We start from the raw sequence: 11,839 nt of genomic DNA on the forward strand, positions 1-11,839 counted from the left end.
TCCCGGTCCATAGAAAGCTGCTGTATCTGTACTGATTGCTGGAGTTATTTATTGAGCTAAATGTAAAAATTCTGTCCATTTCACAAGTTAAAAAGGGAACAGAAAGGAACAATATAAACCAGTACTTTTTTCTGTTTCGAACCGGTTCAGAACTTTATTATGCTGGTCGGAACACTGGAATCAAAATAAAATTATGTGGTTCTGTTCACAACGAAACGATTGGAAAATAATGTTGGTTCCAACCCCTGGTATTGCTACTTCTGCTCAACTCAAACTTTCTCACAAATCACCCATTGACATCAATGCATAATTAACAGGATGCTTTAAGTTGAACACGCATTAGTTGAGATCTGATCCACATCTCTGCACTATGGCTAGTGTCTGACTACTACACTGCCAGTATGCAATGCTTAATTTGAGCCGGATCATGCCGGAACAGGATCTGGCACATCTTAGTTTTGGACTGTTTTGTTCCGGGAACCTATTCGCCAGGATCCGGTAACACTCGTGGCACGAATAAATGGTTTTACAGTTTGCAATGTAAACAAGTTAATTCGAGTTGCCTCCTGCTGCCTTAAAAAACATAATGTGAAAACGTAGATTTTCAGCCCCCGCCTGATAAGAATTGATTTAGGTTGGGCGGCCTGGGCTTATGGTTTGCGCAACATTGTAGTCTTGAGACCAATGCGTGGCCGTTGCTGTGGTGAGAGAGAGAGAGAAGCGAGCCTGTAGCCTATCTCTCACAGAACTAGAATGAGATTTACTTTCTATGATCTCCCTCCCTCTCTCTGCTCTGATAGACATGAGCCTGCAACTGTCATCTCTCCAGCGTAGCACTTCATCATTTATTTCCTTATAGAATCATAGCCGTGGGATCTGTGCTGCAGCACCTCTGTTAAATTGAAATACATTTGCCAAAGTTATTGAATTAGGTCTACTGCTGTGCGTTAAGAAATAGATTAACTAATTCAGAATACTACACCAGGATTAGGCCTATAATTTAGCCACATAGGATCAATAACTCCCTTTAAAAAATTGCCTAGCTGTGAATTGTGTGTATCCCAATCACAAGGTGTCGGGAACGCGCGGCTAATCTGTCAGTGAACAGCATGCAGCCAAAACAGGTGAGTCAGTGAAACTTGAGAGCTTTTTTAGGACTATACTTTCCTCCTCATATTGTACAATGTGTGTCTTCACACACTGAGGCCTAGGATACTGATGGATTTAAGACAAAAAATGTTTTTATTGTTCTCCGATTCTCAGTTTGTCTCTGTCAAAGTAGCCTGTCATTTCGGTCTTTTGTGCAGTATTAAAAAGATTCTGCTAAGTCTCCAGTCTTGTAAAATGATGTAGAATTGCATGAAAATGTGTTTATAGAAGGGCACATTTTCCCGGACCCTATAGGTTAACAATGTTCCGGCACATCACAAATGAAGCAGTGGCAGTATGTCTCCCTTCTACTCCATGACAATAGGTTTAGTTCAGCCAGGGTCAGACCAGACACTGTGAAATCCGCTGCCTGTGTTTTGACTCCTTGGCTGCATGCCAAACGGCACCCTATTCCATATTTAGTTATTTAGTGCACTACTTTTGACTAGAGCCTTGGGCTCTGGTCAAATAGGCTCTGATCAAAAGTAGTGCACTAAATGGGGAATAGGGTGCCATTTGTGGACTCATCCCTGGTACCTCATTAGGATTCTGATACAGGAGCGGAGTGGTACACCTTCTGAATGCAGCGACTGACCAGTGCTGTCTCCGTGTGCAGCTTGTGTATCAATAGCTGGGCTGTCTGGTAGTCCTGCTATGGTTCATTAGTGACCCTGTGTGTGTGTGTGTGTGTGTGTGTGTGTGTGTGTGTGTGTGTGTTGTGTGTGTGTGTGTGTGTATATATGTGTGTATATGTGTGTTTGTGCTCATTAGCGGTTCTATCGGAGGGTGTACGCTACGAGACGGACCCTTGTGTTGGGACAATGCAGTAAATTATGTGGCTGGGAAGATGCAGTTCTACTCCAAGCAGGGTGGAACCACACATTTTATTCCCCTCACACACCAACACACTTCTTCACACAAGCACAAGCATGCTCGCACACAGGATCTATGGAGCGCTGCCAGCTTCATCGGTCCTCAAGAGGAGTCTGATACAGTGAGGGAAAAAAGTATTTGATCCCCTGCTGATTTTGTACGTTTGTCCACTGACAAAGACATGATCAGTCTATAATTTTAATGGTAGGTTTATTTGAACAGTGAGAGACAGAATAACAAAAAAAAATCCAGAAAAACGCGTGTCAAAAATGTTATAAATTGATTCGCATTTTAATTAGGGAAATAAGTATTTGACCCCTCTGCAAAACATGACTTAGTATTTGGTGGCAAAACCCTTGTTGGCAATCACAGAGGTCAGACGTTTCTTGTAGTTGGCCACCAGGTTTGCACACATCTCAGGAGGGATTTTGTCCCACTCCTCTTTGCGGATCTTCTCCAAGTCATTAAGGTTTCGAGGCTGACGTTTGGCAACTCGAACCTTCAGCTCCCTCCACAGATTTTCTATGGGATTAAAGTCTGGAGACTGGCTAGGCCACTCCAGGACCTTAATGTGCCTCTTCTTGAGTCACTCCTTTGTTGCCTTGGCCGTGTGTTTTGGGTCATTGTCATGCTGGAATACCCATCACGACCCATTTTCAATGCCCTGGCTGAGGGAAGGAGGTTCTCACCCAAGATTTGACGGTACATGGCCCCGTCCATCGTCCCTTTGATGCGGTGAAGTTGTCCTGTCCCCTTAGCAGAAAAACACCCCCAAAGCATAATGTTTCCACCTCCATGTTTGACGATGGGGATGGTGTTCTTGGGGTCATAGGCAGCATTCCTCCTCCTCCAAACACGACGAGTTGAGTTGATGCCAAAGAGCTCGATTTTGGTCTCATCTGACCACAACACTTTCACCCAGTTCTCCTCTGAATCATTCAGATGTTCATTGGCAAACTTCAGACGGGCCTGTATATGTGCTTTCTTGAGCAGGGGGACCTTGCGGGTGCTGCAGGATTTCAGTCCTTCACGGCGTAGTGTGTTACCAATTGTTTTCTTGGTGACTATGGTCCCAGCTGCCTTGAGATCATTGACAAGATCCTCCCGTGTAGTTCTGGGCTGATTTCTCACCGTTCTCATGATCATTGCAACTCCACGAGGTGAGATCTTGCATGGAGCCCTAGGCCGAGGGAGATTGACAGTACTTTTGTGTTTCTTCCATTAGCGAATAATCGCACCAACTGTTGTCACCTTCTCACCAAGCTGCTTGGTGATGGTCTTGTAGCCCATTCCAGCCTTGTGTAGGTCTACAATATTGTCCCTGACATCCTTGGAGAGCTCTTTGGTCTTGGCCATGGTGGAGAATCTGATTGATTATTGATTGATTGCTGTGGACAGGTGTCTTTTATACAGGTAACAAGCTGAGATTAGGAGCACTCCCTTTAAGAGTGTGCTCCTAATCTCAGCTCGTTACCTGTATAAAAGACACCTGGGAGCCAGAAATCTTTCTGATTGAGAGGGGGTCAAATACTTATTTCCCTCATTAAAATGCAAATACATTTATAACATTTTTGACATGCGTCTTTCTGGATTTTTTTGTTATTATTCTGTCTCTCACTGTTCAAATAAACCTTCCATTAAAATTATAGACTGATCATTTCTTTGTTAGTGGGCAAACGTACAAAATCAGCAGGGGATCAAATACTTTTTTCCCTCACTGTATCTACTCCTTCTTCAGCATACACTCATACCGTAGCGCCCTTCCAATGCACCCTACCATAGCGCCCTTCCATTGCGCCCTTCCATTGCACCCTTCCATTGCGCTCTACCATAGTGCCCTACCATAGTGCTCTACCATAGCACCCTACCATAGCGCCCTTCCATTGCACCCTACCATAGTGCCCTTCCAATGCACCCTACCATAGTGCCCTTCCATTACACCCTACCATAGCACCCTACCATAGCGCCCTTCCATTGCACCCTACCATAGCGCCCTTCCATTGCACCCTACCATAGTGCCCTTCCATTGCACCCTACCATAGCACCCTACTATAGCGCCCTTCCATTGCACCCTACCATAGTGCCCTTCCATTGCACCCTACCATAGCGCCCTTCCATTGCGCCCTTCCATTGCACCCTTCCATTGCACCCTACCATAGCACCCTCCCATAGTGCCCTACCATAGTGCCCTTCCATAGCACCCTACCATAGTGCCCTTCCATAGCACCCTACCATATTGCCCTTTGATTGCACCCTACCATAGCGCCCTTCCATTGCGCCCTTCCATTGCACCCTTCCATTGCACCCTACCATAGCACCCTACCATAGTGCCCTACCATAGTGCTCTTCCATAGCACCCTACCATATTGCCCTTTGATTGCACCCTACCATAGCATCCTACCACAGCGCCCTTCCATAGCGCCCTACAAAGCTCTACCACACCAGCTTGAGTTACCTAACTTCACTGTTAAAATATGCAAACATGAGATGACCCCGTTCACAGGGTTGGTTAACTCTCGAGGTTCCTCGGGTCTCCACCGAACTAGGTTAAATCCTCTTTTAGTTTTAAAGCACCTCATTGCTGTAACCAACTACAAAATATATTACAATAGGATGTTCTGGTGCCGCTCGGGCAATTGAAAATATTGATTGGGGACCTTGTTATTGAGGAATGTAATTGTTTTTCTTTAATATTTTTGTGGGGCTGTATTTTAATTACTTGTTTTATATTGTATTTGATTTGTCTTATGAAATTGTATATGCAGGGCTCCCTTGTGAAAGAGACCCTGGTCTCAATGGTGACTCCCTGCTTAAATAAAGGTCAAATAAACACACACACACACACACACACACACACACATACCCTGTATGCCCTGGGCAGTACCTCTAACGACTGCACCAAATAAACACATTTCAAAATGTTCTCAGAATACAAATATTCAGGACTATGATACATTTTTGGCAGAAGTAAAAGGTGTAAACTATTATACAGTCAAAGCAGCTTTTCAAGTATTCAATCAGTGAAAGTGAAAGTCAAGGAAAACCTTGTCAATGCTGCTTGCAATACCGGAAATCGATTTGATTAAAACTCAGTCAGACATTAACAGCAAACGAGAGCACTCAGTGCTAATGCTAAATCATTTCCTGCCAGAGAGACAATTCTAGGTTGGATGTTGGCCTACAGCAGTGAACAGTGCTAATGCTGGTGCATGTGACAGAGTATAGACTGCTGGGTCTGGGCTTCTCTGTTACATCCTCTGTTACATCCTCACACCCAGCAGGAGACGATCCTCATGAGCTGGTATTTTTAGAGACCTCCACATCCCCCCTGCCGTCCCACTCTCCTTCCCCCACCAATCAGCCTCATAATCGGGCATGTTGAAAGGGGAAGGCCCCACCACGTCCTCTCTGGTCCCACGCCCGGGTGACAGCTCGGACTAGCAGTCACCTTGGGAAAATCTCGGCACACCAGAGTGTGTGTGTTCTTCTGCTGAGTCCTATAATTGGGATTTTCATGGTTACTGATGGGATTTATTATTAAAATCCACAGGCCATCATGCACACACACATTTGCGCACACACCTGTACAAACACCCCACCCCCACACACGGCTATCTCCCACTGGGTGCCTTCACCCCATTGTTGCTCTCTCCTGGTTCTAGTGCTCTCCTATGATGTTTTCATAGCTGGACTGTATCCTGATGATGAGTCTCTATTATATACACTAACCCTTTGTCTTTGCTATCTCATCTTCCTGCAAAACCTCTTATTGTCATCTCTAGTGTATTGAGGATGCGTTCCAAAGGGACATCCTATGGGCCCTGGTCAAAAGTAGTGCACTATAGAGGGAATAGGGTGCCATTGGGGACGTTGCCCTATGGAATGGGTTGTCTGAGTGTTTCACAATAGTGACATGAAACAAGTTCAAGATAAAACAGCCATAACGCTTAATGTCCTATTGTTTGTCACGACACAGGCAAGCACGCTCACTCTCTCTCGCTCACACACAAACACATGTGCATACACACACAGTCACGCACTCACACACACAGTCACGCACTCACACACACAGTCACGCACTCACACACACAGTCACGCACTCACACACACAGTCACGCACTCACACACACAGTCACACACTCACACACACAGTCACACACTCACACACACAGTCACACACTCACACACACAGTCACACACTCACACACACAGTCACACACTCACACACACAGTCACACACTCACACACACAGTCACACACTCACACACACAGTCACACAGTCACACACACAGTCACACACTCACACACACAGTCACACACTCACACACACAGTCACACACTCACACACACAGTCACACACTCACACACACAGTCACACACTCACACACACAGTCACACACTCACACACACAGTCACACACTCACACACACAGTCACACAGTCACACACACAGTCACACAGTCACACAGTCACACACGTTTATCACTCTGTAGGTTCAGCAGCAGGACCTTGAGTCAGTGAGGCTTTAAGGCTGTGTCCCAACTGGCACCCTATTCCCTTTGTAGTGCACTACTTCTGACCCACACAAAGTCTCCCGTACCCCTGCTAGGTCGTGGGATATACTCATTTAGAGAAGCATAGCACTACCACTGACACTATGAAGAACCAATATTGTCTAAATAGCCATTAGCTGAATGCATTACAACCAAACAGGTCTCAAAGTAGGAATGGATGCTGGAGATGTGGAACCACACGTACACACACACACAATCTTTCACACCGCTCTCTCTCTTCCTCCTACTCTCGTTCCCTCTCTCCGCCTCTAATTCAATATTGTCAGAACAGGGCTCTGATAGCTTGTTTGTCATCATATTACATATTCTTATCGATAGATTACTGTAAAAACTCCCCTCACTCTGTCATCATGATACATATTCTCCTCAATAGATTACTGTAAAAACTCCCCTCACTCTCCCACACTTCATAAAGCTATAACGAGCAGTGTGTTAGTTCCACACACACACACACACACAGACACACACACCACTGCGTATTGAGCAATGTGTTAGTTCTATTGGCTGCTCATGTTCTCAGACACAGAGCCTGTGTTCCAAATGACACTCTATTCCATCTATTCACTATGAGCCCTGGTCAAAAGTAGTATACTATATAGAGAATAAGGTGCCATTTGTGACGCAGCCGTTAGAGACTTAACAATCCTTATTCGTCGCCTGATAATGTATTATACATTTAGGAAACGATGCCTGCTCCCTCTGAAAAATGACCCTCTTAAAAACAAGGGATGAAGTGTGTAATAGGCTTCACCCACACCAAGATGAATGATACATTCAATTACATTTTCTTTCTTGATGCTTAGCTGTCCCAATTAATCAGATAATTCAAAACCCCATGAAAAAAACTGTTGTGTCTTAAGATATACAACCTAGGCCAGAATTCAATCCGAGGTGCGTTGCAGAGCATTTTACGTTTAAAAGGTCATTTTCAATTAAGCTGACATCTGCAGCGATTATGAATGTGATCTTTACAAACCCGGATACATTGCCTTTAAAAGTCACATTGTTGACAGCGCTCTTCATTATGCCTCGGATTGAGTCTTGGCCCTAGTCCGACTCAGGACTGAAGAAATCAGTGGTGTGGTATATTTCAGTAGTTACATCCTAGTATTTACAGGTCATTGTGTTGGAGTAACTCAACTGATACATCATCAGAAGTGTGATGCACTACTGGCCTTTTGTATCAGGATGCTTACATTGGCTATTGCGGTGATAAATGTGTGTCTGTGTGTGATTGTACTTGCCTACGGAGCAGCAAGAGGAACTCCCTACCTTCAGGCTATGCTCAAACCCTACACCCCAACACGCGCACTCCGTTCTGCCACCTCTGGTCTCTTGGCCCTTTCATGAACCAACACTCACACTTTACTTTTTTCCCCCTTACTAGCTCTGACTTTGCTGATAACTACTTTATTGAGGGAAAATGTACTTACTATGACTGTGATATGTGGTTGTCCCACCTAGCTATCTTAAGATGAATGCACTAACTGTAAGTCGCTCTGGATAAGAGCATCTGCTAAATGACTAAAATGTAAATTGATGGCTGTGGATTTGGCCGCAGCCCAACCATCGAGTGCTAACTCAAAAATGTTACCTGTCACCAGAGGCAATATGACACACATCTCTTTACTCTCTCAGACTGAAGAAAAGAGAGAGAGAGAGCGAGATAGGTTCATTTCAGCTCTTAAGGTAGGCTACACTCTTAGAAAAAAGGGTTCCAAAAGGGTTCTTCGGCTGTCGCCATTGGATAACCTTTTTGCTTACAGGTGGAACCCTTTTCCGTTCCATTTAGAACCCTCTGTGGATATGGCTTTACATAGAACCTAAAAGGGTTCTACCTGGAACAAAAAGGGTTCTTCAAAGGGTACAGCCGAAGAACCCTTTTAGGTTCTAGATAGCACCTTTCTTTCAAAGAGTGTATCCCCATCAAATCAAGTAGAAATGCAACTTCTTCTCCACATCTTGATGGGTTCACCAGAGGTGAGGAAACACCCCAGCGGACAATATAACATCTAATACCCTGATGTATTGTTGATCAGGCATCTTATCTCTCACTGAATGGCAGCCAGATTGGCGGGGAATAACATTTAGCCATAACACCCGAAAGGCCACAGCTGCCACTTCCTGTGATAGACACTATAAATCTCAAACAACAAATTGCACACAACACCAATCCATTTATCCTGTTTTACACTGAGATCGAGGCTGATTAAAATCTTAACAACAAGGAGATATTATAGGATTGTGATTGTTTTTCTTGGATATTGAGCGCTGATGAATATGACCGTCTGAAAAACAAATAGCGACGTTTGTACTTCATTTTATTACAGTCATTGGGCAGCAACAATGCACATTAATCAACATTTCTGTAAGTGTGCAAATTTTTTTATTTAGCCAAAAGGCTAATTTGGATCTGTAATCTTTTTTGAGAAAGAATGAACAGTTGTGTAAACATGCACGCACACACATACACACAGTTAGAAAGGTAATGAACACTAACAGCTATCTAAACAGCACACTTCTATTCTATTGATCTATATCTGTCTGTGTCCCACATGGCAACATATTCCCCATGTAGTGCAGTTCATTTGCACATTTTTGTTGTGAGGTTGAAATAGATGTAAGACGTAAATGATGAGAACTGATGACTATTGTTCTGGTTTGTGTTCTGGCTACAGACATGGGCTACGTCCCAAATTCCACCCTATTCCCTATTTAGTGCACTTCTTTTGACCATATGGCTTTGGTCAAAAGTAGTGCACTATGTAGGGAATAGGGTGCCATTTGAGATGTAACCATGGTGATTTTCTTTTTCACTCATCATATGTCGGTTAGAATATCACTTTGTTTTCATCTGACTCTCTGATTCTGTTTTGATGATGATAATAGTCCGATTCTGTTTTGATGATAATAGTCTGATTCTGTTTTGATGATAATAGTCTGATTATGCTTTGATGATAATAGTCTGATTATGCTTTGATGATAATAGTCTGATTCTGTTTTGATGATAATAGTCTGATTCTGTTTTGATGATAATAGTCTGATTATGCTTTGATGATAATAGTCTGATTCTGTTTTGATGATGATAATAATCTGCTTCTGTTTTGATGATAATAGTCCGATTCTGCTTTGATGATAATAGTCTGATTCTGCTTTGATGATAACAGTCTGATTCTGTTTTGATAATAGTCTGTTTCTGTTTTGATGAGAATAGTCTGATTGTGTTTTGATGAGAATATCTGATTGTGTTTTGATGAGAATAGTCTGATTTGTGTTTTGATGAGAATATCTGATTCTGCTCTGTCTCATCATTTCAAACAACCCAGACACATATTATATGAGTCTGTTTGCATGACATAATCCCAAGCTATAAACAAAGTCTATTTTATTCTAGTGATTTTTACTAACACTTAATTGGCTTTGTTATTATGTGGTTGAGTCATCGTCCATTTTTAATGCTCTTTAGTAAGTCTCTTTAGGCAAGGGGGTCTGCTGAACAACTGTCTGAAATGGAAATGTACAATGGAAGGTCTCTGGAAGGTCATACTTAAAAACAACCACAAAGTTGTCCACACAGCATGCACAAATACCAGTTTCTGATTGCATCTTCAGAAAACACAAAATGCTGATATATAATAATAAAATGTGTGTTAATGTGTGTAAGACAGATTTATCTTACCGGATATTTGAAGCATGCTATTTTCTTCTATTCCCGCTGGTATCATTAAGCTCTGCAAACACTCCTACAGAGGCCTCAGTAAGCAAATAATAAATCTACTGCGGTTGGAATACATATTTATTGTTGACGGTGGGATATCTGGTCTGGGCTGGTCGAAAGAGAGGGTAAAACACTGCTGATTTACAACTAATGATTCCATCAAATACACTATTAGTCATATTTTGATTAAACTTTTTTAGGCTGCATCCCAAATGGCACACTATTCCCTTTATAGTGCCCACCCTTAGAGAACACTCCACTTTCAATTTTCTGCATCAAGAAAAAGGAACAATTCATTACCCCTGCTCTGCCTGTCACAACTGTGTATTATAAATAGAGGTTCAGCCAAACCAAGAGGAACTGATGAAGTAGCACACATACACAACACAGTATTAGTGTTGTTCCGACCCACAAACAACTCAGACACAAACCTCAGATCAAATCAATACAAACACATAAAGACATAGGTCTACGAAGACATGTACAGCAGTCAAGTAAGACTAGTACCACAGTCAGGTAAGACAAGTACCACAGTCAGGTAAGACACGTACCACAGTCAGGTAAGAGAAGTACAGCAGTCAGGTAAGACAAGTACCACAGTCAGGTAAGACAAGTACCACAGTCAGGTAAGACAAGTACAGCAGTCAGGTAAGACAAGTACCACAGTCAGGTAAGACAAGTACAGCAGTCAGTTAAGACATGTACAGCAGTCAGGTAAGACAAGTACAGCAGTCAGGTAAGACAAGTACCACAGTCAGGTAAGACATGTACAGCAGTCAGGTAAGACATGTACAGCAGTCAGGTAAGACATGTACAGCAGTCAGGTAAGACAAGTACAGCAGTCAGGTAAGACATGTACAGCAGTCAGGTAAGACAAGTACAGCAGTCAGGTAAGACAGGTACATCAGTCAGGTAAGACATGTACAGCAGTCAGGTAAGACATGTACAGCAGTCAGGTAAGACAAGTAAAGCAGTCAGGTAAGACAGGTACATCAGTCAGGTAAGACATGTATAGCAGTCAGGTAAGACATGTACAGCAGTCAGGTAAGACAGGTACATCAGTCAGGTAAGACATGTACAGCAGTCAGGTAAGACATGTACAGCAGTCAGGTAAGACAAGTATAGCAGTCAGGTAAGACAAGTATAGCAGTCAGGTAAGATAAGTACAGCAGTCAGGTAAGATAAGTACAGCAGTCAGGTAAGACAAGTACATCAGTCAGGTAAGATAAGTCAGGTAAGACAACAGTCAGGTCAGACATGTACAGCAGCGTGCCATGATTTAGGTATTCACTTTAAAAGCCTCTCCAAACTGGTGGGTCTTAAGTGCGTGAATCTCAACTTTGAATCTGCCTCTACAGTATATGAACACTGAAAAGAAAAAACTGATTCTGTCATGGGAAGGAGAGGGCTAATTCATCAGTCTGTCACCTGAGGGGTGTGTGTGTGTGTGTGTGTGTGTGTGTGTGTGTGTGTGTGTGTGTGTGTGTGTGTGTGTGTGTGTGTGTGAGAGAGAGAGAGCTGTCTGA

This window comes from Coregonus clupeaformis, chromosome 32 (genome assembly GCF_020615455.1).
Source record: "Coregonus clupeaformis isolate EN_2021a chromosome 32, ASM2061545v1, whole genome shotgun sequence".
Taxonomy (NCBI): Eukaryota; Metazoa; Chordata; class Actinopteri; order Salmoniformes; family Salmonidae; genus Coregonus; species Coregonus clupeaformis.